This window comes from Diceros bicornis, chromosome 10 (assembly GCF_020826845.1).
Source record: "Diceros bicornis minor isolate mBicDic1 chromosome 10, mDicBic1.mat.cur, whole genome shotgun sequence".
NCBI classification, from domain to species: domain Eukaryota; kingdom Metazoa; phylum Chordata; class Mammalia; order Perissodactyla; family Rhinocerotidae; genus Diceros; species Diceros bicornis.
In genome coordinates this window covers 58738495-58765633 of record NC_080749.1, presented here as the reverse complement: position 1 = coordinate 58765633, position 27139 = coordinate 58738495, and the positions used below count along the sequence as shown (strand labels likewise).

Genomic DNA, 27139 nt, shown 5'->3' with positions numbered 1-27139 from the left:
GAAGGTCACAGGAAAGCAGAGGCCAGTCCCTGCAGGGCCTTGTTGGCCATGTGCAGCATTTTGATTTTTATCATAAGCAAAAGAAGCTCTACAGGGGGTGTGGTATAACCACATATGTGTGTGTAAAAGGCTACTTTGGCAGCCATGAGGAAAACCAAATTGGGGAAGTAAAGAAGATGAGGGAGGCCCAATCAGGAAGCAAGAGATGATGGACTGGAGTGGCGGCATGAAATTTAACACCAAGTCCTGTCTGTTGTGACTGGATATGGGGGAGGAGGAAAAGGCAGGGTTGAGGATGACTCCCAGGTCAGCGTGGGCTGGCCAAAGGAAATCCAGGATTGAGAGAGGGTCATGAGTATGGTTTCAGACATGTTGAGTTTCAGGCACAACTGAGGCATTCAAATGGCAACAAACACTTGGAAAGGTAGGTCTGGAGCTCAGAGAAATTTAGGCTGGAGATCAATGTCTAATAGATTATGTTAATGATACAAATGTATCAAGTGATTTATGTATAGATGATGTAAACTCTGCCAGTGCAAGTAAATTAAATTTTATACTATAGATAGTTATATTTTTTAAATCTGCAACATTATGTTAATAGATTATGTGCCCCTTAATCAGGATTTTAATAGTCATCTGGTTATAGACACTATTTGAAAGAACAATCCCTATAAAAGGCAAATTATTATAAATTGGGAAAACTGGATTTTCTAGTGAATAGAACTTGTAATCCTTTCTTAAGATTTCAACTTCACTGTCACCACAGGAAAAATAAAAGGTTCTTATCACCAAAACTGGAAGGCTTTCTCTTGAAACAAAACTAGTCTTTGGGCTAATAGAGATATAAAGAGCTACAGAGCTCTTTCCTTGGCTTGGGATCAGGTTTCATTTAGTACTGGCAAGGGGTAGTAATAAGCCGACACTTGACAGATGATCATCCAATCCTTCTGTTTTATGAAGGTCGTCTAAGTGGGAGTAAGATTTCTCAAGCCAAGCTCTGGTGCCAGCAAACAGAAAGCAAGAACACTGCTCAGATCCTTGATTTGAAGTACTTCGCTTTCTGGTCCAAGATGTTTTAGAAGTAAATGCTGACACTTGAGCTAAAAGTATGGAGGTTCTGCGATGTGCTCAAGTGCCCCCAAGGGAGGAGGTTGAGACAACCAAACTCATTAAGCTTTATCCGTTTGGAAGTAAATTCAATCCAAGCTACATCAAGGGCCAGCATTTCCTCTGTTGGACTTTTTTTTTTCCTGACTGCATCTAACTACACCTTCCCTATTAACACCAGTGCCAACACCTTGGTTTTTGTTTTAATCTAACATGATATTTTCAGGGTAATCTGTCTATGATGAAAGGGCAACATTTTGGTTGAAAATTAAACCAAAAACTGGAGCTGCTTGTCAGCTCTGCAGTACTCCTAATTGCAAACAAGAGTGAAGAATTTTGAAGTTTACATGTAAAAGACATACTGAGAGTTCTAATGTAAACTATGCGAGTCCCTATGTCCTATGTTTCATTCTAAATCATCTTCTTTCAATATTTCTAATGAATGAAGGAACTACATCTTGTCACTAAAACAAAATGTAAAAAAAAAATTGAAGACCACAAATATGATTATTTCAAGTTAAGACTACATCATAATTTTGAGTCTTTATATAGGTTGTTTAGTCAATGACTAACTGCAATTACGAATATCTTAAATCATATCAAGAATGAAAAATAGGTGAGTAAGAGAATGTAATTCATTCCCAGAATTGTTTTTGAGGTTATTGCTGTTGTTTCTATTAACCTTTGATTTTTTTTTTAACAAAAGGGGTTTCAAATACCTAATCTAAGGTTGAATGAGATGACCTTTAAAGATCATTCCAACCTGATTATCAATCAACCGTCTAACCACTTGCTTTACTTCAAAATGCATGATAAAAGCAAGTCTAAACTCTGTAAGTTAGGTTGCGCCTATTCATACTTTATTCCTAGAGTGTAAGAATTGCTGTAACATAAAAAAACACTTATTTCATAATCTCTATCAAAGCACATTTTCAGAAACTTCCTAAACAAAATTCTAAACCAAAAAAGACCACAGATTTTAAAGACAACACCAATATAATTCCTATACTCAATGAGAAAAGTATGGTGGCTGAAAATAACAGCAACATGAGAGCCAAACATCTAATTTTCCTGTCTCATTCCTCCTTCATATCAGTGGATCACTACAATTGTTTCTAAGAGCTGTAACATTTGCATTTATGTTGAGGGACATAAAATTCAGATATATGACCCACGGACCTAACTAAAGCAAAAGGTAGCAGGGAAGACTTCTAGAACTTGCTGTTCATAAGCATCAAAAATTCTATGTGTTCAGAAAAATATTTGAAACTGGGGACTACTTAGCCTAGGCTAAGTTGTGATGTGATAACAATACAACCCTCAAATCTCAAGGGCTTACAAGAAACGTTTATTTCTTACTCATTTACATGTCCCTTGGAGGTCAGCTGCAGCCCTACTCTGCATCCTCTTCATTCCAGGCTGAAGGAGCAACCCCCATGTGAAGCAGGAAAACAGCCAGGGCAGAACCATGACATAGCTCTTAAAGCTTTTGCTTTTCGGTGGCACATGTCACTTTCACTCACATTTTATTGGCCAAAGTAAGTCACACGGCCAAACTGAGGTCAGTGATACATGAAAGTATAATTCTCCGAGAGGAAGAGGCAGTGAATACTTGGCACAATAATATAATCTACTATATTTACCATAGGAAAAGATTAAAGGTATACATGAAAATATTTAAATTGACTAGTTTTATCACATAGAAATAACCCCGGTTAACATGTTGGTTCTACTTCAACCAACGGAGGAGAATAATGTCCGTACTACCTACAACATGCTTTCTTCCATCAACAATATATTGGTAACAGCCTTCCTTGTGAACAAAGAAACCTCAATATCACCATTCTGAATCATTATACATAAGGCCCCCACACAGATATGCCACAGTACATTTAACCATTCTTCTACTGGGACATTTAGGTTGTGTTCAGTATATTTTGAAACAACGAGAATTATCACTAGAAGAGGAGTTGGAATAATTACATATTCACTTTTGATTATTATAAAAATGATCCTCTTTGTTAATTTCAATACTTTTTTGCTTTATTTGATATCTGCTCTCTTTCTGTTTGTAAGTGATTAATGAAATTTGTCCATCCTTTTACATTTAAGCTTTCTGTATCATTTTGTATTGTGTGTTCCTCTAATAATGATCATGTTGGGTTGTTAAAAAAAAAAAAATCTAACTTTAGTGAAGTTTTTCCCATTTCCATTTAATGTTTAACTAATAGTTGGCCTTACCCCTGACATATCGTTGTACATTTTCTATTTTTTCGTTCTTCTTTGTTTCCTTTAATGCTTGATAGCTTTTCCTTTATAATCTGCCTTTCCTTGGGGCCGGCCCCGTGGCTTAGCGGTTAAGCGCCCGCGCTCCGCTACTGGCGGCCGGGTTCGGATCCCGGGCGCGCACCGACGCACAGCTTCTCCGGCCATGCTGAGGCCGCGTCCCACATACAGCAACTGGAGGGATGTGCAGCTATGACATACAACTATCTACTGGGGCTTTGGGGGAAAAAAAATAAATAAATAAAAATTAAAAAAAAATCTGCCTTTCCTTATAATACTGATTTTTACATGGTTTTAATTGACTTTTATATTTGCCATTAATTTGAAAGATACAATTCTCCCTTTAAAGTTCTACTTCTGTTCTCCTTTAAGTTTCTTTAAATCATGCTGAAACCTACAGTCTGTAAGTGACAGAGTCAAGAGTAAAATGGTATCTTTCAAGTCTTCCCTTGAAATGTAAGACAGCCCCCCGAAGAAAAAAATTTTTTTCTCCTTTCAGTCCTCTTCTCAACTTGGTGACTTAACCTGGAGTTTTAGAGAATTACACTTAAAATTCTACAGCAATAGAGATGAGCTGATATCACTTTTTCTGGTTGGGGCCAACCGGGATCTCAAAGCTTAAGGACCAGACTGTAAAACAACCAAAGGCGTTTTTTGTCCTTTCTCAATCTCCTTTTCTGCAAGTGCAGCAGAAGTTTGTCATAATCAAGAACTGGCTAGACCTTCCTCAATCTGAGACACAGACGTCATAAAATTAGTGCCTAGTCCTCCGTGGTTTGGACATTAGATTTTGTTTTAAAACGTTAGTGTTTGGGTTAGTGAGATGAGTTTGTGATTTTCAGTATTTGCGTGACTATTTACAGAGAATTAGGAGGAGCCACATTAGATGATCCTAAACCCAAGCCACCTGGGGCACGGCATTCCTATCTACTGATCTTCCCAATGCAAATGTCATTGTACTGCTGGGGGGAATATATCAGTTTTCTACAAGATCATCACCGGAGCAAAAAATGGCTATTGTCATTATATATTATAGTCATTACATCGTCATTCTACATTAAAGTGTTTTTTATCCTTAAAAAGAAAAGGTAGGGAATCTTTTATTTCTAAGGTCATTAACCCACAGGTAAGAAAAAGAAAACCAAGGACTGATTTCAAGAAGATAAGCCAGAGACTTCTAGGAAAGATGGCAGTGTAAGATCTGATAAACATTTTCCTAGAAATGACTAAAAAGGAGGGACTAAAAGGATTTAAAAAAAAAAAAAGATCATTAGTATTTACACTAGGTAATAGTGGCCACCACATGCCACAAAATCTAGCGAATCACTTGATTCACGACCAAACCAGGATGTATGAAACCAACACCGACTCCCTTCTCAAGACCATGAAGTGGTATTATAGGAAAAAAGTCTGGCAAACTTCACCAGTTTCTTCCAAACTGGAGAGGCTAGGGGCAAGAGGCACAGGGTAAAGGCTCACCATGGATGAACAGCTGTCTGAGGTCATCAAGGCACAGGTCTCCTGGCACGGCAAGTACATGGCCCTGCCTTGCCTTTTGCTGTTTCCTTCTGTCTTGCTTCTGAAGAGCATCATGGACATGTCCCAACGTAACCCTAAAATACAGCCTCCCCTCCCCAAGCTGGCTTCTGGTGCAGTCATTTACAAAACTAAGGAGAAACAAAGTATACATAGAGACAAGTTCTCTGATTGTGAGTGACCAAGATCTAATCCCTCCCCACTCTCCTAAAGCCCTTTACTAAGCAAATGAATAAGACAAACCTACAACCTACATCATCCAGCCCTCCAGGGGGACTTTTAAGAGGAGGATTTGAATGCTAACCAAGTAAACATGAAGGGAGCCAAGAATAATTGGCACAAATAATCTTTTGACAAAGAGCAGATCTCACACAAAGAAAAGTAAGAAAAATATGTATGTGTGTTTAAAACATAATGAAAAATTATTCCCCCCAAAAGGGAGAAAATTATGTGCAAGAGATAGACAGAGGGCTTATTTGGAATGTCAATCCTAGCAAAAGAGAAAGGTAGCTTAGAGCCCAGGTGCTTTATACGTTTACAAATTAAAAAAAAAACATGGAATCTGAATAAGAGATAAGACAGGCTCAGGTGCAATGGGAACTGACATAGGTAAGAAACTGAGGAAACAAACAAGGACACCAGAATTTAAACGCAGTAATTAAAATGATATTAATGGAGCACAGGATGATTCTGCAGAAAAATCTAATCGGTACATAGATTAGAAAGAAAAAATTGAGGAAATCATCTTGCAAACAGAAAAAAGGGAAAAAAGTTAACAGATAATGGAACCTGAATCTACAGATACTAATGGCCCCAAAGACAATAACCACAAAGAAAAGAAATAATATCCAAAAATATTCCTGAACATAAGGAAGACTTCAACATGGAAAATAAAATCTTTATCAGGCAAAATTAATAAGAAGCAAATCAAAATAAGATAGGTCCTAGTGAAATTGCTGAATTTAAATCACATTCTCTGAAGCAATTCAATAAATTAAATATGAATGAAAAAGTGGAAGCAAGTAGGGGTTAAACCTTGAAAATTTTTGAAAATATACTCTCAAGTTATATCTTGGGTTGAAGAAAAAATAAAACTGACATTGTAGAATATTTGAAAACAGACACAAGTAGAAACCAAAAGCACTCAGTCCTGTCCCTCTCCCTCCCTCTGCTCTCTCTGTGTGACGGAGTAGATTCTCCAACTACTCAAGGGTGAAAGACTAAAGATAAAAGCAATTGAAGAATATACAAAATAACATAATGAAAATATTACCTATTTAGAAATGTAGAACTAAATGTAGAGCTAGAGCTATAATGAAGGGAAAATTCATGGTCTTGATCATTTCCATTACTAAACATGAAAGGATAAAAACAAATGCATTAACATTTATAACTTATGAAATTAGAAAAGACAAATATAGGAAAAGTATAAATAAACAAGTTAATCAATAAATAATATAAAATAGCTAAGTTGATGAACCCAAGAGCTATTTTTAGAAATGAATTTAGAAATTCATTTCTAAATACGCAGAAAAACAGGAATCTTAAATACAAAAAGAAGGTTATAAAAAGTACATAACCAAGGAATAGAAGACACTAAATTATGAGATAATTGCAATCTATAATAAGCAACTAAAACTATAATAGGTCAAAAGCAAAATATTCTACAATCATCCTGACTTAAAAAGTATGCCATCCATTTAATATCCATTCCCAAATATTTAAGAACACCTAGCAAATACTGCAATACTTGCCTTATGTGTTTGTGCTGTTCTGTACATACAAACACATAAACATACATACACACACACACACACACACACACACACACAGACATAAATCAATCCACCATCAGGCCTAATGGTGAGACAGTGCCATTTCCATTGACGTCGGCAACAAAATGATGCCAGCTTTCACCCTATTAATATTGTTCAGAGAGTGCTAACCAATGAATAATATAACATTCCATCTGAAATGCACATGAGAAGCAAATGGAAATCAACCAGAAAAAACAAAAAGCTTTCAGTAGAGTAGCTGTTTACAAAATTTATATATATGTATCTATTATCTATCTATCTACCTGCCTACCTATCTATCTATCCACCTACCTATCTATCTATCCAGCTAGCTATCTATCTATCTACCTATCTATCTAGCTAGCTATCTACCTATCTATCTATCTACCTATCTATCTACCTATCTATCTACCTATCTATCTATCTATCTATCTATCTATCTACCTACCTACCTACCTATCTACCTACCTATCTACCTATCTATCTATCTATCTATCTATCTATCTATCTATCTATCTAATTTTTTAAGTGAAAGAAGCCAATCTGAAAAGTCTACATACTATATAATTCCAATTATATGACATTTTGGAAAAGGCAAAACTATGGAGACAGAAAAAGATCAAGGGTTGCCAGGGGTTGCTAGGTGGGGGGAGGGATATCTAGGTGGAGCACAGAGATTTTTAGGGCAGTGAGTCTACTCTGTATGATACTACAATGATGGATACATGTCATTATGCATTTGTCAAAACCCACAGAATGTACATCTAGAGTGAACCCTAATATAAACTACGGACTTTGGGTGATGATGTGTCAATGGAGGTTCATCAACTGTAACAGTACCACTCTAGTGTGGGATGCTGACAGTGGGGGAGGTTATGGGTATGTGGTGGCAGTGGGTATGTAGGACTCTGTACTTTCTGCTCAGTTTTGTTGTGAACCTAAAACTACTCTAAAAAATAAAGTCTTAAAAAATAAATATATGTATATATTAGTAAGAAACAGATGGATTATTTAACAACAACTTCAAAAAATAAAAATAGAAAGTTGGATCCTTTACCTCATACTTTAAATCAAAATATATTCTAAAAGGCTTAAAATTTTAAACGTAAAATGAAAACCATAAAAGCATTAGAAAATATTTTAGGTATATATTTAATCATTTTTGGGTCAGGAATAACACTAACCACAACATCAAAAACAGTACTCATGCAGGAAAAAAACTGTAAAAAATAAATCTATGACAAAGGGTTAATATTTTTAATATATAAAGAGTTCTTGCAAATCAATAAAATAAATAAAAACACTATGAGAAAAATGGATAGAGAACATGCATTGGCAATTCAAAAAGGAAGAAACATAATAACCAATACATTGCTGATGGAGGTTTAAGTTGCTTTAAGCTTTCTGGAAGAGTTTAATTTGGTTAGGCAATTCTACCTTAGTTCTAAGAATCTGTCCTAAAGAAATACTCAGGCATGTAAAGATATATATGTATATATCAATTAAAGTGATGACAAAAACAATTCAAGATTGAATTGTGAAAAACCAGTGAAATAAATTATGGCACAAATATAAACAATTTAGGTGGTGAAATCTGAGGTGACTTTTTTTCCAAATTTTAAATATTTGTGCTTTTTTTAATACTAGATATATATTAATTCAAGAAAAGGACACAATAAAGCTATTTCTGTTTTGAAAAATATTTTTTCTTTTGAGATAAAGTACACGATTCAACTTTTAAAAGCTGCTTTTAGAGAAATATAACCTCTAGGAATAAATATAAATAAAACATGCTAAAATGTTCTATTTATGTCTATTTAAAGTAGAGAATCAAAGAAGAGGGCTGCGAGGAGACAAAGGAAGGTAGACACCCACGTCCTCTGTCTCTGTCTCTCTCACACACACACCTAACTGAACACAGAGACACTGGACCAGCGCAAGAGAAATGTGAAGCACCAGACACAGTCCTATATACATATTTTTAAAAAGAGAACATTAAAGAAGAAAGATACGGGTTTACTAAACCATTAAGTAACATCCAAGTCTTGTTGCCTTGAAAATTACAGTGAAACGACAATGTAATTATGTATTTCTACAATTCAAATGATATGTGGGGAAATCACTTCTTGCTGTACAAATTACACAAAACTATGTGAAAGGCTTGATTTGACTACAGAGGGAGAAACAGTTCCTCACTATACTTCAGACACTGATATTTCAGGTATAAGTAAACGTCTTGAATACCAAAGGTTTTCACTTCCCTTAGGTCACATTGCCTATAGTTTTTTGAACTAGTCTAAATTTTCTTCAATGACTTAAGAATTAATTGTTCTACTTGTTTACTTGCAATTTTTCATATGGAAGTTTCCCTGCAAGTCAGCTTAAATCACCCATTTTCTAATATCACACTAATCTCTGTTAAATTGTAATGTGATCATGTCTTTATTTGAAAACTGTAATTTGAGCTGATGTAGTCTCTAATTGGGACTTAGGCCCCTAGATTTAATAATTATATATTCTTTCCAGTCTAGTTTTAATGTTGTACTTGGTATGAAATTTATATTCCAGGAATATGGCCCAGCTCTTTCCTTCTGTTTTAGTTTCTGTTAGCTCTTGCGCATTATGCGTTGAATTGTTCTCGGAACTGAGTCTTCAAATACTTGTTGTCAGAGAGAGATTAGGGAATAATTCCCTATCCTGAACAACCAAACTACCTCTTATACTATTTCCCCAAGCAATCCTTCTTCTCTGGATGCCTGTTAATTTTATAATTAACAAAACATAAAAGTTTTCCAAAAAATCAAGTAAAAAGTAGCATATCAAAAATATTATTTGAGGTTAGAGTCCTAAAAAGAGATCACCACCTCCTTCCTAGCTTTCTCTATCATGTTAAGGAAAAAAATATCAGTAAAAATAGCAGGCCCTTTCTATGTCCCAGTCCTGGATGCCAGGCATTTTCCATCCATTCTCAATGACTCTCTTATTACTCACAGTAGAGATGAGGAAAGTGGGGATTAGGAAGTTTATTATTTCACATCAAAGCCCATGCAACGAATTCTTTCACTACTCTTTACCCTTGATTTACTAATAAATCAATGAATAAACTAAACAACAAATCAAGTTTTTTAGAGTACGGTACATTACTGATGGCATACAATACACATTTATAAGGTTCTTAATCTAGGGTTCACGAATGGGCTGCACATTCTTTATACCCCAGAAATGAGATGAAAAGTGGTGGATACACATGCATGTTATTTCCCTAGGGAGATATTCAATAGCTTTCATCACATTATCAAAAGGCATCCTTCTGAGTGTTTATTTCTAAAACGATTGTTATCAGTACAGGTTAAAAAAAATCCACGGGCACAAAAGCTGTACAACATACTTAATATAATGAGATCACAGGACATTTTATTTTGATGGGAGCATATGCCATGGACAAGGCTTGACAAGGCTATTTTGATTCCATCACTCGACAATTTTACCAGTGCTAATTTTCTAAGATTCGTCAGCCACTTTTTCATTCATCATTTGGCTTCTGACGCTTGCTAACATGTTTTGAAAGGAAGCTTTGGTAACATCATAACTCACATTTTTAACAGGGAAAATAATATTGGGAAATATGGTTCCCATGACTGCTAATAGGTACTGATTGTCAGCAGAGAGCAAAGACTTTTTGGCAAAAACAGGAAATGCTTTGTGACCTTAATGATTCGTAAATCCACGTTGAGTGTGTGTAAACTCCTACTGAGGCACCAAGTGACTTGAGTAGCAGCCCATGTCCTGTTCTCTAGAGGAATTTCCTGTCAAAACAACAGTTTCTGCACTGAGTTGAGGTATGCTGAAAAGTTGGCTGAAGTAGACAAATTGGCTTAGGTTAAAAATGTTCCTGAATCAACCCTCATGCAATGCTGGTGGGAATGTAAAATGGTATAACTGCTATTGAAAATGGTATAGCAGTTCCCCACAAAATTAAAAATAGAATTACCATATGATCCAGCAATTCCAATTCTGGGTATATACCCAAAAGAATTGAAACAGAGACTTGAACAGATATTTGTACACCCATATTCATAGCAGCATTATTTATCATAGCCAAAAGGTGGAAGCAACCCAAGTGTCCATCAACAGAAGAATGGATAAACAAAACGTGGTATATTCATACAATGGAATATTATTCAGACTTAAAAAGGATGGAAATTCTGACACATGGTACAACATGGATGAACCTTGAAGACACCATGCTAATAAATAAGCCATACACAAAGGGACAAATTTTGTATGATTCTATTTATATGAAGTACCTAGAGTAGTCAAATTTATAGAGACAGAAGGTAGAAGGGTGGTTGCCAGGGTCTGCGAGGAAGAGGGAACGGGGAGATAGTGTTTAATGGGTGCAGAGTTTCAGTTTGGAAGATGAAAAAGTTCTTCCAGAGAACTTCTTCCAGAGATGGAAAGAGGTTATGTTACTCCATTTGGGCTCCAAAACAAAATACTACAAAATCTGTGTCTTCTAAACGACAAGCACTTATTTCTCCCAGTTCTGGAGGTAGGGAAGTCTAGGCTCATGGCATCGGCAGAATCAGTGTCTGGTAACGATTTGATTCCTGATTCATAGATGGCCATCTGATCACTGTGTCCTCACATAGTTGAAGAGGGCAAGGGATCTTGCTGGAGTCTCTTTTATAAGGGCACTAATTCCATTCATGACGGCTCGACCCTCATGATTTAATCACCTCCCAAAGGCCCCACCTCCAAATACCATCACCTTGCGGGTTAGGATTTCAACATATGACTTTTGGGAGGACACCAACATTCAGATCATAGCAGTGCTGATGGTTACAGAACAATGTAAATGTATTTAATGCCGCTGAACTGCACAATTAAAAATGGTTAAAATGGTAAATTTTATGTATACTTTACAACAATAAAAAATGTTTCTGTATCATCAGCCATAATAACTTTTATAACATGCAAGCATTAATTTTATACTATTTTGTGCTCGTTTCATCTTCTTTATAAAATCTTTCCTAACCTATTAGATAGTAAGACTGTACCAAGTTCAACATCCCCAAGAGAAAAACCTCTTGGTTGTCCTAAAAAAAGACCCACCGGGCTGCTAATGGTACTCTGGAGGCCTGGGGCATTATTAGGTTCTATTCTCCCTGGTGCCACATTGTACATTAGGAATAGGAATAGAGGCAGCAGTGTAATTCTTTCAAAACAGCACTGATGGGTATCCTGGCTGCACAGAATTACTGCACCTGCCACCTACCTAATTTACTAGCCATTATCTACCTAATCACAGATTTTTCATGGTCAGGAAGCTTAAGTAGAATTTTTAAAAACTGTCATCCCTCCAGAATAGCAATGTTTATGCAGACCTTTACCCACATATCACAGTGCCCATAATTCCACTTGCGTTGGACATTCAGCATAATTGTTGGTTTCAGTTATTGCTCATTCACTGTTACAAGAGGAAAGGAACAGCTGACAATAACTGATGATCTACTGCCAGGCCCCAGGTTCTTCAGCCTGGTGAACTCATTTCATTGGGGTGTAGTAATCTTTGCACACTCTAGAGGTAAGCTGGCGCCAACTTGCCCTGGCTCAGGAGCCAACTGCACATATCTCTCTCCAGCTCAGCCTTCAGAGACATCCTCTTGGGAACTTGAAATCAGCCGTGATGGGTGTATGCATGCCATGCAAGTCAGCATTTTTTGTGTGTGAGAACAGATTTTTAAGCATTTACCAGTACACCACTGCACACATCCTGTGGTATTTTTCCCTTTATTTTTACACTAAAAAATCCCATGGATTATTTGGGTTTGTAACCAATCCCAAGTCTGCCATTTCCTAGCTATGAAACCTCAGGCAATTTACTTAATCTCTCTGTGCCTCAGTTTCCTCATCTATAAAACAGGGACAATCACATCTACTTCATAAAGTTGTGAGAAGTAAACACAATAATCCGTGTAAAATGCTCACTATTATTATGCATTCTCTTCTGAGCCCCTCCTCCAAACAACTCTCTGAGGGAAACAGACTTGAGGACACACTGTGTATCCATGTATCCAAATTCTTCCACGTGCTGATTCAGGATACTTAAGTCTCAGGAGTACCAATTCTGAGACTGATTTGACCTATGACACCATTTTATTAAAAGCCCCTATGAAAAAGGTTTACTAATTTTCCATCAACAGATAAAGAGTATTTTGGTGAAAAATGCAGAATTTAACAAAAATCCACAAAATAGAAACTAATGTAGTGGTTTATGTCTTTAAATGAATTTTATGGCATATCTTTATTAAAAATACAGCCTACACATAAGCATAAGAGAATGATCAAATAACACAGTTATTAAGATTATTTTAGTGTCAAAAATACTTGAGATATTGATATAAAGGGAAGGAATGGGAGTCCTGATGGTTTGACAAACCATATTTGAGGTCCAGACAGAGTGTCCAATTTGGGGTACGTTATAATTTACAAAGAAATGGACATCAAAAAGCCTGAGCTTGAGCCTTCCTTCTCTAGCAGACCACGTGATCTTGTGTCTTGGGGTGTTCCTTTCCTCTATGCAGGGAAGATGCTCCTGTGCCCAACTGACCTCATGGGATTTTGTGGAACTCAAGAAAGAAAAAATTACTTTAAAATACACACACGTGTATTAGGATAAAGCTGGAAGATTGAATACAGGATCTATTTCACTCCAAAACGCCACTGAAACCCACTGAAAACAAACGTAAAGGGACTTTTTTTTCTTTTTTAAGTAAAACCCCACAAGAGCAGTGAGACAATAGCAATAGAATTTTGGGACTGGAAACCAGATAAGAGTGGTAAAATGACATCTGGGTCATTCGTGAATCCTGTCACAAGACAATAAGTAGAAGTTTAAGGAATTCAAATAAAGGTTTAAAATGTCATCTGATATTGAACTGGGATGAAAAAAGCTACTTTTCCCCGAATACCAAGCTTGGGAAATGCCAGTACTGTCTACTACAGAGGTTTTATTGTGTGTGTGTGAGCGTGAGGAAGATTAGCCCTGAGCTGCCATCTGTTGCCAATCCTCCTCTTTTTGCTGAGGAAGTTTGGCCCTGGGCTAACATCCGTGCCCATCTTCCTCTACTTTATATGGGACGCCACCATGTCAAGCATGGCTTGACAAGTGGTGTGTCAGTCCGCGCCTGGGATCTAAACTCACGGACCCTGGGCCTTGCGCCGAAGCAGAGCGCATGAACTTAACCGCTATGCCAGCAGGCCAGCCCCCACTACAGAGGTTTTGAAAAGTGGTCCCAGGACCAACATGTCACCTGAGGACTTACTCCAAAATCAAATTCTTGAGCTCATGCATACTAGCAAATCAAAAACTCCGAGTCCCAGAACTTGATGTCTCAACAAGCCTGACACTGTGCAGCAGGTGTAAAGGATTGCCAAGTGGGCCCTGTTCTTCACTGACCTAACACCAACACTAGGGAATAACAATATAGTGTTAGACACAGAGGCATTCCCAAATAATAGACCACAAGGCTCAAAAATAAAGAAATTAAGAGTTTTCCTCAGAAATTAAAAAAACTATAAGAATTTCAAGTGATAACTAAAGCATTTAGCATTTAACATTTATGAGCTTTATATGACAAAATTATTTCTAAAAACTTCAGAAAGCTTATGGGAAACTTTTACTACAAACACAATACCTCCATTTATGAATAAAGAAGAAAATAAAGCAGAAAGCTCTATCAGGAACTAACAGCACTCCGTTGTCTACTAATCTTTGCAATTGCAAAATTTCTTAGATCCCAGATTCAGAAAAGGAAAGAGATAACCAGTTACTGTCTTTGACTAGATCAGAGGTCAGGAAACTTTTTATGTAAAGGGCCAGAGAGAAAATACTTTAGGCTTTGTGAGCCGTACAATCTCGTGGCAGCTACTCAATGTTGCCACTATAGTGGAAAAGCAGCCACAGACAATATGCACACGAATAAGCATGGCTTTTTCCAATAAAACTTTATTTACAAAACCAGACTACAACCAGATTTGCCTGGTGGGCTATAATTTGCTGACTCCTGAACTACATTATGAAAGATCAGGAAGTGTTCTTGATATTGGAGAGCACAGTTAGTCCTCCGTATCCCCGGTGCCGCATCCCAGCATTCAACCAACTGCAGATGGAAAGGCCTACAATGGCTGTGTCTGTACTGAACATGTACAGACGTTTTTTCTTGTCATTATTCCCTAAACAATACACTATAACAACTATTTACATAGCATTTACATTGTATTAGGTATTATAAGTAATCTAGAGATGATTCAAAGCATATGGGAGGGTATATGTAAGTTATATGCAAAGAATACGCCATTTTACATAAGGGACTTAAGCATCCAAGGATTTTGGTATCCACGGGGATCCCGGAACCAAACCCCCACAGATACCAAGGGACAACTGTACTTTCAAAGACTGCAGATTACCAAACAGCTTCCAGGTCTGTTAATCTGTACTACAGTTGGCAAGGCATTCACAAAGGAGATTCAGAACTTACCAGCTTCTTGCCAACTTCAGATTTCTCTACCTCCCCTAACAAGTGAAAGAAGATACCTTATGCTTAGAAATACACAAATTGGCAAATGCTAAGACAAAGTGTAGATAAGATTATTTTCATCGGAGTCAACTTTTATCTATGATGCCAGTTTTACTAGAAGCCCCACGTGAAAAAGAATTGCTAATTTCCTCCTGAAGGATAACATCCTAAGCAGTCTAAGAATGTTTCAATAAAATGCATGAATTTTTTTAAAAAAAGGAAAAATGTAAACTAACTTTACTTACAAGTTTTGTTAAGTTTCTGAAATTTAAGAAGATAAAATAAAGGATTAAAAAAGGGCAAAATTTGGGGCTGGCCTGGTGGCATAGTGGTTAAGTTCATGTGCTCCGCTTCTGGTGGCTCGGGGTTCACAGGTTCGGATCCCGGGCGTGGACCTATGCACCACTCATCAAGCCATGCTGCGGCAGGCGTCCCACATAAAGAGGAAAATGGACACGGATGTTAGCCCAGGGCCAATCTTCCTCAGCAAAAAAGAGAACGATTGGTAACAGGTGTTAGCTCAGGGTTGATCTTCCTCTCACACACACACACACAAAAGGCAAAATTTGTCTAGTCCAAACCTTAGTGATGAGACTAAAAGTCTGGAGTACAAGAGCATTCAAGTGATAAGTTCTCAGCACCCACCATTCTCCCTACTGCCCCTTCCTACATAAGTCTGGCTTCCTCATCTTCACCACACTATACTTGATTTAGTATACATTTCGGTATTTCTTCACCAGGTTTTTCTTTTAAATGTTTTATTTTGGAATAATTTTAGATTTGCAGGAAAGTTACAAATATACTACAAAGAGTTCCCACATATCCTTCACCCAGGACTTCCTCTAGTTTTCAGAAGCTGACAAAACTAGAGGTTTTAAAGTTTAACAATTTATAGTGCCAGTTGAAAAATAAAAGACATTTGGAAATAAATTCAAAAGCCAAATTTAAAATAGTTATTGTTTAAATAAACTGTATAGTACTTTTAAATTTAGTACTCTAAACAAGAAAATTTAGTTAGCAAATCACTATTCAGTTCTCAGCTTGTGTCATCTCAGAATAGGCACCTACCCTGTCACTTTCCAGCACAATGTTCTTTTCATTTCCTTTACAGCACTTACTTTACTCAAGAGTTACATTATTTCTTTATTGGCTCATTGTCTATCCTCAGAGACTTCACCTGTTATGTTTCCCACTCTCCTTGTTATAATCCCTGGGCGCAGAGTAGTGCCTGGTGCATACTGAGTAGATACTCAATAGATGGCTGGACGAATGGATGAATGAATGAATGCCTGCATGAATGAGCGAACACTTTAGATACAGCAGGGGTGATATAAAGCACATGATAAAAGACACAGCTATTTAAATTGGCCTTGTTTCTGAAATTTCAAACCTCTACCACCAGCCATACACAGGGGAAGTTTTGGGGAGCCTATGTTTTAGTCCATCACCTTTGTAATCACTTCTTACTGGGACAAAGTTTAGACTTGCTGCTCTCAATATATCCTTGTTTTCTGAGAGCCAAACCTTTCAAAGAAGATCTGTGTTGTTGATTCACTGCACACAGTACTTCCTGGCATTATTCATTTGATGTGAAAAGTCAACAAAGAAAAATTTTAAATCACCCTCAAAGTTAGACTAATTAAAGTATTAATCATCCTTCTGTATGTAAAAATATATTTGAAAAAAATCTCACACATACTGGATGCTAACCTTATGGTGGTTTGGGAAGGAGACATTTTGGGAAGGAGGGTGAAAAGTTTAAAAGACTAAAGGGAGAATGATGCAGCCCTCCCACTTCCCTCCCATTGCCTAGCCCTCAGCTTCAAGTTCAAGGAACTACCTGGTTCTAGGAAAAAGAAATGAAGGATAGATAGATGGCTGCAAGGAAGGAAGGAAAGGAGAGACTACCTATTCTCATATTCTCTACGAACACTTACATTCCTTCCAGGGTCAAATAGTACAAATGTGCCCCAAAAATCAAAGCACTTGATCACTTGCCCAATCAAGGGAAAAGAAAGTCATTCCAAGATAAGCATCCATAAAATATCCATTTGTCAAAACCAAAAAAAAAAGAAGCAAGAAAACAAAACCGCCGGGGCACTTGCAGGCTCTCTGCTTCATTTAGAGCATTTATCTTTCTTCTGTTTCTGGACCTGCACTATGATGAAGGGTGAACACTAATAAATGCATTCTACGCAGCACAAATTGATCCACCATCTAAAGAGGACAATAATCCCACTGTCACTTCTAGAACATCTCCTGCTGATGAGGTAATGAGCTGCAAATAACTCAAATTATCTGGTGAACTAAAGATTTAACAGACTGAATCTCACTGCCAAGAAACATATCAACATTAATACTTAAAATAAAGCTGAGGGAAAAATTCATCTTCTGACCTCATGTATAAGTTTTAAAAGACTAAAAATAATGATAATAATAAAAAGTAAATACAACTCTACATTTTTTCTCTACCTAAAAATAGCACAGTTAGTAGTAGTAATGCTGAGATTATTCATTTGAAACTATTTTATGTACTTAAAGGATAAAGCAAATAAATTTGTAATGTTATTTTGAAACAAGATTTTGAGTGTAAGAGAAAGGAGATACAAGTACAAAATCAAATAATATTAAACTCCATAAAGTTTACTTTGAAAAATCAGCATGAACTCATAATTTTTTATTTTTAAATATATATATTTCATACCCTGTCCCCTGAAAGAGCCTGGAAACACTGACAACCAATAGGAATGAGCACCCCTCATGCCCAGACTGTAGCTCCTAAATTTCATTTTCTGCTAAAAGGAACCAGAGCTCCTTGGAATGGCTGATTCTTAGACTGGAATAGGAAATGAACAAGAGGAGCTTGGGGCATCCCATTGACCAAAAAGCAGAGTCAAAGAAACTAATGGGACATCAGCTTCTGGGATGTTCTGTATCTTGATCTGGGTGCTGAATATTTGGCAATGTTCAGTTTGTGAAAATTCATTGTGATTCATTTATGATAGGTTCTCTTTTCTGTATGTATACACAGGAGCCAATTTCAAGGGGCTCCCAATGAACAAAGAAGGTTTTATGTAAGCATCCAGAAAAAAAAGTCACTGCAACTCTTTAAAACATAATATTTTAAAAATCCACGAATTTACAATGATACTCAAGAAAAAAAGGAATTCTCCCCCTAAAAAAAAAACAAAGAGGGGCCGGCCCGGTGGCGCAAGCGGTTAAGTGCGCGCGCTCCGCTGCGGTGGCCCGGGGTTCGCTGGTTCGGATCCCGGGCGCGCACCGACGCACTGCTTGGTGGGCCATGCTGTGGCGGCGTCCCACATAAAGTGGAGGAGGATGGGCACGGATGTTAGCCCAGGGCCGTCTTCCTCAGCAAAAAAAGGAGGAGGATTGGCGGATGTTAGCTCAGGGCTGATCTCCTCACCAAAAAAAAAAAAAATAAAAATAAAAAAAAAAAAAAAAAAAAAAAAAAACAAAGAAACATCTTTGATCACCTTTTGAAGAAACTGAAGCACCAACTCTGAAACTGTCTATTCAAAGGGTAGTATTAAGCACTTACTCCTCCTTTCCTGTATAAACTGTATTTCAGGGTTATCACATACTAGTTGATGAGGGAACCTGCCTTACAAAAGAATTCCAGCTAATAAATGTAGAAAGAATGATAGGATAGTGGGCGAAAGGAAGAATTTTTACAATCCCTAATGAAATAATGTATTCAGGCAATGATCATTGATGGATAAAATCGTTAAGTGAAAAAAATTGATGGGGGGACTTCACAATAGAGGGTCAGGATACTATTCCCTGACGCTACTGTTCAATCTTAGTATTATTCAAAGTGGAGCAACCAGACCACATGAGCCTCCTAAGATGATGCTACATGAAGTACACAGCCCCGTGGAAGCAGAAATCTTGCCAAAAGAGTAGAATATGAATCCAATCAAGCTTCTAGATCTAATTTCCAGTTTCTAGTAATTTGGGTGACAGAGAAAAAGGTTAAATAATAAGAATCAGCCAAATGTAGCATGTGGAACATTCTGTTGCCCAAGTGGTTTAATTTCTTCAACAAGTAAATGACTTGAAAAAAGAGGGAATATTCTAGGTAAAAGAGGCTTAAGAGACTCAGTAACCAAAGGAAATCATGCACTACTTTGGATCTGATGCAAATAAACCAGCTATAAAAAGACAATTTTGAGAAATTTGAATATGGAATGAGTAATAAATAATATCAAATAATTATCATTCATAATGTTAGGTGTGACAATAGCATTATGGTTTTGTAGGAAAATGTGCATATTAAGAGACGCATAATGAAGCATGTACAGGTGGATACGATACAACGTGTATTTCTAATAACTTCAGAATAAAAGGAGAAAGGGATAAATGCATCTGGGTGTGTTCACTGTACTGTTCTCTTTACTTTTTTATATATTTGAAATTTTTCTAAGTGAAAGTTATTTTTTAAAAGTAAAAAAAAATGAAGAGAGTCTTAAGAAACAAAATTTCTCTCTTCCCCACTATTTACATATGAAAGCTTTCAGATTAACAGTATATTCCTTTTTTACTTAATTACTTCTTCACTCCTACTTTTAACTCGATATGCATTTAACATACAATTTATTTTTCAAAGCTGGTCTAAATCTTTCCAATGTTTGGGTGACCCATCTTTCTAAAACCTCACCTACCAGATTGAGAAAGACAATGTCCAGGGGGAGGGCTGGTCTAGGGTGCAGCCTTCATCTCCAGACAAAGATTCTTTCCTGATCCCTTGTTCCTATTCTTCTCAACTGGGTAAGAAGGAAATTTCAAGGTCTTCTCACTCTTCTTCCCTGGAGAGAAGAGCTGGCTACTGGCCTGCTACCTCCCCCTTGGCCCCTTTAGCTCTTCAGAATTAGATGCCTCTCGAACAGAAGAGATCCCCTTCAACCTGAGAGACAGAAAGGGAGGGAAAGCCAAGTAGAGGAAGAAAGGGGCAGGTAAAATGGTGTCAGCATTGCCAGTCCTCATTGGATGTTCCCTTCATTTCCACTCCCTGAGGGAGAAGTCTCATGATCCTCAAAAAAAATACAAGGGAGCAAGCATCAGCTTTCTTAGCATGCCAGGGTTGAATACACTTTCTCCTCTTCTAGTTTTTGCCTACCCATGTTAGATTTGCTGACAGGTTAGCCAACTTACTGAGTTTACCTTTTTCACCACATTTCAACCTGTTTTATATGTCAATAATGGCTTCCAAGCACTCCCTACGTTGTTTCCATTTTTTCAGAGCTGGTTATCCTTTCCTCAGGGAGTTAGGAGAAATGGAATGTGGAGATGATAACAGGAACTCCAAGAAAAAGAGATAAAGGGGCTTTCTGAAAGCTTTTCTGAGTATACGTGCATATACATTATTTCCTATGAAAAAAGAACAATAAAAATAAACATATTTTGTTAAGGAAATGTCATGTATCTGTTGCCAATCTTCCCCTATTTTGCATGTGAACCACCACCACAGCATGGCCACTGATAGATAAGTGGTGTAGGTCCTCACCCGGGAACCAAACCCAGGCAACCGAAGCAGAGTATGCGAACTTAACCACTAGGCCACCAGGGCTGGCCCTGCATTTTCCTTTTAAAGAAGTGTTTAATTTCTTTCTCATACAGTCAAGTCACAACTCAGCAAATGTGTGGAAACAAATTTCCAGATACTTTACTTCCATGAACTTAAACCTGATAGTCAAAGGGACTCTTGTACATTTCATCTCTGCATGTGGTCAAGTATCAAGAGCTCCTAGGCAATACTGACCTAAAAGATTCCACGGGACACAGCAAAGTTATGCAGGCAGAAAGACAGTAAACTACCCGAAATAAACATCCCATCTAGCTGGCGTTTCTTGTTTGTGTCAACATTAAAAATGGATATCCTGAGGCTTGAAATCTGCTTAAGTAACAGGCACCACTCATTTGTAGTTAAACGGGTTGTTGGGATAAGAACCACTATTTTGGGATTGAGTCAGTTTCCCCCATCTGTAAACTACTATCAAACAATTAATGTTGAGTTTAGCTAATGCAGATACAGAAGTGCTATGCCCATAAGGATCCTATGATTTGAAATGCTTTCATAGTTAAAGCTCTTTATTACCATATAAAAGTTTGATTCAATATCAAATTAACAGGAACATCATTGTAAGTTGTTCAGTTCCCAACAACATGGAGTGATTGACGATGGAGAAAGAGAAGTTTTGTGATTAACTACAACCCACTGTGCTTGAAGGTACATCTGATTCTGATGGCGAGATTTCTCAATGTCAAAAGTTCTGCACATGTAGATAGCACACCAAGTGCTCACTGAATCACTCTGGTGTCCGGAATGAGTAGAGGCTAGTAAATGAAATCTAAATCTCCACAGGTGTCATTCAAAAAGAAGTCAACTTAATGAATCGGTTTTATCTCCCCAGGACCAAAAGAGTCCGATCAGGCAATGGAACTCACAGGTCATGAAATATCAGACTCTGAGATGACAACCTCAAGGTCTGGAAAGAATGAATCAGACCTTATCACTATGCCAATCACATTTCCAAACTAAGAACAATGGACCATCTGATTTGGAAAAGTCTTCCTTCTTCAAAGGAAAGCCTGGCAGGTGTTGGCTTAATTTCAGGAAGCCATCACTTTCAAAGCACACATAGTTTATACAAAATAATAAAATGCTAAAAGAGAACAAAGACTAACAGAGTGTTATGTGTAAAGTACATGCAGATGACTTCATGTAAGAAGAGGATATGAAATTGATGCTTAAAGTAGGAATTTTGACCTCAAAAGCCTGTAGGTGCCAGGCAGGTAACATAAATCTGTAAGGCTGGTCAGACTAGCAAACTTCAATCCCTGGAATAGTAGTAAGACCAGATTTTTTTTTTTTTAATTGATGTTTTAACAGTTTTTAACATTGTGAAATTTTGGGTTGTACATTTTTCTTTGTCCATCACCAAATATATGACTCCCTTCACCCCTTGTGCCCACCCCCCACCCCCACTGCCCCTGGTAACCACAATACAGTTTTCTCTGTCCATGTGTTGGTTTACATTCCACATATGAGTGAGATCATATAGTGTTTGTCTTTCTCCTTCTGGCTTACTTCACTTAACATAATACCCTCCAGGCCCATCCATGTTGTTGCAAATGGGACGATTTTAAGACCAGATTTTTAGGGGCCAGCCCCATGCCTTAGCAGTTAAGCGTGCGCTCCGCTGCTGGCGGCCCGGGTTCGGATCCCGGGGGCGTACCAATGCACCGCTTCTCCAGCCATGCTGAGGCTGCATCCCACATACAGCAACTAGAAGGCTGTGCAACTATGACACACAACTATCTACTGGGGCTTTGGGGGGAAAAAGAAAAAATTAAAAAAAAAAAAAAAAAAAGACCAGATTTTTAACCTTCCAAAAGAAGTTAGGTATCTGATTTTTTATGTGAAGTTTCCCGATTGTCCAGTGTTGGCAATTAACTCAATTTAAAAAAAGAAAGTTTTTACAGGTTAAAAAAAATATAGTCTAAAATTTGACCTGTGGGTCACTAGTTTGCAAACTGTGCTTTAAAATGTAACTTTAAATAATGTAGTAATAAGCTGAAAGCTTCTCACATAACAATGATTACATGAAATTATTGAGCCTTGATTGCTGCTCTACCAAGAGGAACCAGTCCATGCACGGAAAGGGTAGGAGTGGTATCAGGACGCCTGAGGAGCATTTCCCCAATTACAGGTATCTAAACTATGACCACTATCGCCACCATCACCACCACCGCCGCCACCCCTGTGCCCCAGGGAAAATAAGAGGTTTTGAGTAGAGGATATACAGCTTGCAAAAGCTCCCCAAGAAATTTAATGGCACACCCTCCGACTCTGGGGATCACTGACCTCAAGAAAGCAGAAAGCTTCATATAACAGAGAGGGATGTGTCTAAACTGTGAAGACCAAACTCACTGGGCATAATATATTGAATAGCATATGTGAAGTGGCTCTGAAAATAATAATTGCAAATATCAGATGACAAAGAGACCATAGTAAGTACTGTTGGTATCATATCAGATATTTCAGTCTCATGGGCAAAAAGAAAACAACCGTCTACTTGTTTACTATGAAAGATTACAAAAACTGTATGCATTTTAAGAATGTGTATATGCATCCACATGTGAGTTTGTGCGCATATGCATATATAACGAAAGCAAGGATAACATCTGGGCCATTTTTAGACTTAGGTCTGCAGGTTCATTACTCAAGGGAAGGGGAGTGTCTTATTTCCACATGATGCCAGACTGCAGAGAGAAAAAGGTTAACAAATACTTTGGTATGTTTTTCTACTTCCTAAGCTTTAAAAAATTACAGCAGAACTTTTTTATGAAGATGTCTAAACAAAACCAAGAGTACTACATATACTTTTAGATATACATATAAAAGATATAAAGAAACACCTTCCTGTGATTTGGTAATATCTCATTAATCTGTTGCTGTTATTAAGCACTGCCTAATCTACCTCTGCTTTTGATTGCAAGCTGGCGTTCTCCTCTCACCTTTGTAACTTGAAGTCAAAGTCTTCCAGGTCGGCTTTAAGGTAAAAGCTGTTTGAAGTGGTTTATCCTCAGATGTCTGCAGCTTTCTTCCTAGGAACTCAGTCTGTCTACTGATCCCGCTGGGGTGATCTGGTAAATCACAGGAGTGGCTCTTTGATTTCCTTCTCTTGCTGTTTTGCAGCAAGGGGCAGATGCTGAAAAAGAGATTACAGTCATATAGGACATCTCCACAGAACTTTCACGAGCCTCTAGGCAGACTGCCAATGGCCACGCAGAAAAGTCTTTCCAAGTTATTTCTTGAGGAGAAAGTTCACAAGGGACCATGTCTCAGCTTTTCATCTCCTTTGCTCAACCGTATGTAGTCTCAAAGATGCAACCGTTGAACTCCTCAGCAACCAGTAACATTCATAATTTACCTCTTACCCAGAGTTTGGAATAAGAAAACTTTTAATTTATATAGCAAATATTTTCTAAAGGGGATAAAGTATATTTTCCAGAAATATTTTTAACCCTTAAGTTAAATGTAAACCTTAAACAGGGTTTTTAAAAACAGTAAGCATTAAGTTGTTTCATCACATATGCACATAAATGTATAATCCTAGTACTCTGATAAAGACCCATGAATAGGCCCTAATTTGCCTTCACGGAACAGAATTGTTGCCAAATTCCTTCAATGATCCTCTCGCAGAAAGAGCTGACTATACTACCAAAGAATACAGAGTTTTCAACTTGGCATAATTTCTCAGAAGGCAAAGAAACAGTATTTCATGAGAAGATAAAATATGTTCACTTAATGGAAGAAAAAAGAAAACCTGACAAGTAATCCAAAATAGAAGCTAAATTAGTTACTCTCTTGACCCCAAAACTTGACAGCAGTTTTTCCTTCAAGCTATAAACCTCTCCAGCAGACTCATTTATTTCATAAGCCTTAAAAATTATTCCCCAGGTTTGACTATGTTTCAAGTCTATTCTTTCACTTTGTCTTAGTTTTTCTCTTTTTACTTATGGAGAAGGAAGGGGGGGGAAGCACACACACATATTCTGAAAGACTATGACTTAATGAAAGTGCAAAAGATTTATGTCTCCCCAGCATCCTATGCTGTGATTGCTCCTTTAAGTCCCATTTTTCTGCAAAAACAAGTATTTGTTCTAAACTCTCCTCCACCTCTACAAAAAGTTTTTTTTTAGTATCTATTATGTCATAAGACAATTGCATGCATCTTGCAGGTCCTAAATAAAATGTAATTGATGATTATGATGATGACATAGAAGAACTAAGGTTAGAGTCCATCAAGATTATTTTGGTATGCTCAGCATTATATCTGTTTATTTTCTGCAAACACTCCTCAATCTATGCTCTTTAATCTCATATAATTGTAGGCTGACTAAACGTGAATGGTCAGCTACAGAAACTCCCCTACCCACCTTTTCCTCGCTCTTTCCTATGATGGATTCTGCCAAGCTTTAGAAAAGGAGAGAACACTGAAAAAGGAAGAAGAAAGAAGAAAAATATGGCAAAGAGCCCCCTGTACTATACTCAGTTCTTTTTGCCCACTCCCATGCCATTCTTCTTCCCTAATCTTATTTTCCATAACTTCTTACCATCCTATAACGGCAAGTGGGAAGGTAAAGAAGCATAGAGGACCACAGGGTAAGATTAAGGTTTCCTCTCCATCTCTATTTCCCCCAGTCCAGCAGCAGAGGACAAGACAGGGTGAATCTTGTTAACCAAACCTAAGAATGCCCCCTCCCTCCCGCATCACACACAGCGTTGTGTCCCCGTCTCCAGCCTGTATAAATCAGACCTTGGCCTGAGGAGCATTTTTCTACTTCACTCTTCTCTCTCCCCATAGTCTTTGTCCACACATCCTTCAAAATCCAGCTCATAACAACTCCCAACTCCTTCCCTGATCTTCCCAGCTAGAAAGAAGGAGCTTCGCATTGCACCTGGTACTCTCAGTCAATCCTACTCATGTGATGAGGTCCTGGTCTTACATGCTACATCTCTTATCTCCCCTACCAGACTGTGTCAATCAACTCTGGGAAGCAGGGACCAGACCTTAGTTTCCTGCACACAGTAAGTGTGAGAGTTAAGAAGTGAAATTTATACAAAGTTTCTATTTATATGTACTTAATAAGAAACAAATCTATTTTTTTAAACTTTTTTTTTTAAGATTTTATTTATTTATTTATTTTCCCCCAAAGCCCCAGTAGATAGTTGTATGTCATAGCTGCACATCCTTCTAGTTGCTGTATGTGGGACGTGGTCTCAGCATGGCCGGAGAAGCGGTGCGCCGGTGCGCTCCCGGGATCTGAACCCCGGGCCGCCAGCAGCGGAGCGCACGCACTTAACCACTAAGCCACGGGGCCGGCCCAGAAACAAATCTATTAACCTCCATTTTGCACAAAAGTGTATTTTCACAGTGTGTATGCAATGTCCAGGAATAAGGAAGGGTTCTAGCTTGTTCTGAGACTGTAATTAACATTCACATAGATGTTCTGTGCAACTTTCAAAAAGACAATCAGCACAATAAAGTGTAGTGCCATCTATAACCTTCAGGGCGCTAACCACTCTGCCTTATAAACGACCACTCTGTCAATACATGGTTCAGATACACCCAATCACCTTTGGTAGTTATTCAAGCCAGAAATATTAGGAATATTTGTTTTAATTCAGCTTCAAAAACTTGATTAGGATAGAAAGATTTATATTGTCACATTCAAATTCCAAATTTCAAGGTGACCAATATAAAACATTAAATTTTATTCAAAAACCATGAAGTTAACCAAGTGGCAAGTAAACTTTATTTTAGTCAAGAACCGTACAGGGTCTTGTTTTACCTTGCACATATACTGCATGTGGGGCAGAAGTCCAAAGGTGCCAAACCTACAAAGTTCAAGTCTAATTACTCCTTGTAACAACACACATTAAAGTTTAATTCTTCAAGCTGTCATTAAGAAGTAAACTCAGAGAAGAGAAGAGGTTGTTTCTTTTTAAAACTATAACCAAAATGGATGCTTTTTAAAAAAAAAATCTAGTTTTAACAACACACAAAAAAGGAATCATGTTCTAATTTAATGATGTCCTCTGCAGACCAAAAAAAGCTCCCGACACCCTCCTCCTAAGCTATTAATAAACTAAAAGTTGTCAAGGTTGGAAAGGTTGATTCGAACAAAGTCTCCTGTACCAACTAGTACTTGGGTAGGAGTCTCTGAAAAATCTCATTCAGGGGAGGTTAGTGATTTGGCAAAGATTCCTTCTGAATGGCTCATTCAGGAAGCAAATGATCCATT

At 37.6% G+C, this 27139-nt stretch overlaps 1 protein-coding gene across 5 annotated transcripts in view; it reads right to left on the bottom strand.

Annotated features, from left to right (window-relative positions):
• Window positions 1–27139, bottom strand: part of OSBPL6 (oxysterol binding protein like 6) — a 202889-nt gene that overhangs the window by 83983 nt on the left and 91767 nt on the right. For 3 of the 5 annotated variants that reach the window (XM_058549325.1, XM_058549329.1, XM_058549328.1), the window contains exon 1: window positions 4873–5072. The gene's annotated coding sequence lies outside the window, so the exon portion shown is untranslated. Of the gene's footprint in view, window positions 1–3348; window positions 3607–4872; window positions 5073–23845; window positions 24040–27139 lie in introns of those variants that run through there. The other 2 variants (XM_058549326.1, XM_058549327.1) reach the window with 2 other exon arrangements.